Consider the following 2,744-nt stretch of genomic DNA (forward strand, 5'->3'; position numbering starts at 1 on the left):
AAACAGAGTCATGTATTTTGCCATGCAGGAGCTCAGCAAGATGTTGAGGTTATGATAGAACTGATAATTTTTTCACAAAGTGGCACTCGGCTAACAGGTGCATTCAGCTAGAGAAACTGCTTTTCTCTAAATGACTTGAAAACCTAGTTTGCTCTGCTCTCAGTTTGTTTTATCGTTTTCATTTTCTGCTCGGTGCAGAGCAATCCATCATGCCACATTTCGTAAATTTTGCTTATGACCACAAGTGTGCTGTCAATTTTAAATGTTTCTATGCGGGCTGTTGCCTCATAAATGTTTGACTGCCACGGTCTGATTAAATAGATTTAATTTTATCAATGCATTATTCAGATAAGTGAATAGGCTGTGCAACAAATGTAGTGACTCAGAGCTTTGATATGTTTTGTCAAGTTGCATGGCAACTTAAGGAAACATACCCTGTCTTTATTTAACCAGTAATCAATTTAATATAATTTTTGTTCTCAATATCTTTACTTTGGAGAACATTTCCTTGTTAGCACTGTTACTCAAAGAATGTCAAGAATTTTCATAAATGGATATATATCTCCTTATACAAATTAATTTCTAAGACTGACAACACCTTCATTGGTCCAGATTTATCTTTGGTTTTAGGGAGTGGAGGCAAAGAACCTGTCATAAAGTCTTCTGTTTACCTCGGAAGTGTGACGAGAACTTAGGTTCATTGTAGGTTAACAAGGTGTGAGCAATCAGTATCATAAAGCCTAAGTTGACCTAAATTGAAACCCAGGAGATTCAGACTCGCCCAACTAAAAGAATGCAATATCCAACAATATTGTGTCTGACATTTAAAAGGTGCAATTCCACAAATCTGACCCCCCCCCCCCCACAATAGCATCTCAGTCAAAACAACCTCCACCCTTCTTAAATAAACCCAAACAGATTCATGGGTCTGTCCTGCAGAGAGGTGCGGCTGGATCATCATTGATCAGTTCTCGTCGTGGCTACTGTTTTGGGGGATCTGGTCAAGAATATGTTTTTTTACAATACTTGAAAACCTGGTTATAATCATCTTTGTATTTATTTCAGCATTTTGTCTTTTATTTTACTCTGTCGTGCTCTGTACTGCTCTTTATCTCTCTCAGCTGTTCTACTGTGGTGTGTTATGGGTTCATTGAGCTGGTATGCAGCAGGAATCTTTGGATCAAGGTAATTTCACTCTGTTTGAGATTTTCCCAGGATGTTAAGCTTCCCTTTACCTTTGTGTGCCTCAGCAAGCGAGATAGCAAGCGACACATGTTGCAAACACACACACACACGGTGGCTCCTGGGGTTTGATGGCAGCAGCGGGGCAGGGGGAACTTGAAAGATACTAATCGTAAATTACACCCGACACTAGAATTTCCCAAAAGGATCAAATTATTATAGCCTGACTCAAGTGTGGGGCTATACTGTGAATTCATGTGTGGTAAAGTAATTGTGATGGAGGGCTGTTTGATTTGTAATGCCCCTTGCTGGAGGGCTAGAGGCCTGAATGGGGGGCCTATCACTGAACCTTTAAGATCCTTAGTTATATTAAAGGAGTAGTTCACCCAAAAAAGAAAATTAATTTACTCCCCCTCATATCTTTCCAAATCTCTATCTTTTCCCCCCTCCATAAAACAGAGAATTTGTGCATTACAAGTCTATTAATCATATGAATGTTTTGAGTTATGAACAGGTCAAAATTGAAGTCATTATTCACTGATAAACTGTTACGACCAAATCATTGCATCAAATGATTGAAAATGAATCAAACAAATAATAATAATAATAAAAAAAAACATTTATTCATCAAGTGGACACCACATCACTTATTAAAAGTTCACCCAAAAATGAAAATTCTGTCATTAAAAACTCATCCTTATGTCGTTCTAAACCCATAAGACCTTCATTCATCTTCAGAATACAAATTAAGATATTTTCAACATAGGCTCATTGGAAATACGTGCCTCTGCCTACATTTCTGCAAAACACACACACAGACACACACACAAACCGTACATAAATACGAATCGCTGCAGGTTCCAGTTGAAATGAACACTAGAGGAAGTAAAACTCTCACAACTTTTATTGCTTTTCACACAAAGTATGATTTGCAGGTCCACAGTTTTGATTAATAACTCCTAATGTTCACATAATTACTTGAGGAATATTATGTTATGAATTCAAAACCATTTTAACAAGCTGCGAGATTTGAGGTTAGCGTCAAATTTCCAGCTTCATATGCATGTGTTTTCTGATTTAGTTGGTTTGCTTGGTGGCTCACACAATACAGCTCTGCACTTAGGTGATGAAGAGCTCTGATATGAACCCTGTGAAACTACGGTTCAACAAAACAGCTCAAATCTGCATAAGGAAGTTATAATAGCATGGCTGCATCAACAAATGCATTTTTATATCACTTTTGCATTTGTTTACAGTTGGGTTTGGTGTAGGGGATATTTGCAGCACGATAGAGCATTAACTTTTTGTGACACTCATCAGATATTTGAAATATGAACCACAGCAATACTTGCCTTTATCAACGTAACAAAAAAGTGCCAGGGTCACGTATTGAGAATCCATGTTTTAGTGCCACTCACTGGAGGCTTCACTTTGAGACTGCCGTTAAAGGTGCAGTAAGGTACGTATTAATGCTGCAGAAATGTATTTACCAATGAGTCTGGGTTGAATATTTTTGATGAAATCGAGCTTTCTTCCCCTCCATAGACAGGCCCAGAAAGGTA

Source organism: Carassius auratus, chromosome 25 (genome assembly GCF_003368295.1).
Source record: "Carassius auratus strain Wakin chromosome 25, ASM336829v1, whole genome shotgun sequence".
Classification (NCBI taxonomy): Eukaryota; Metazoa; Chordata; class Actinopteri; order Cypriniformes; family Cyprinidae; genus Carassius; species Carassius auratus.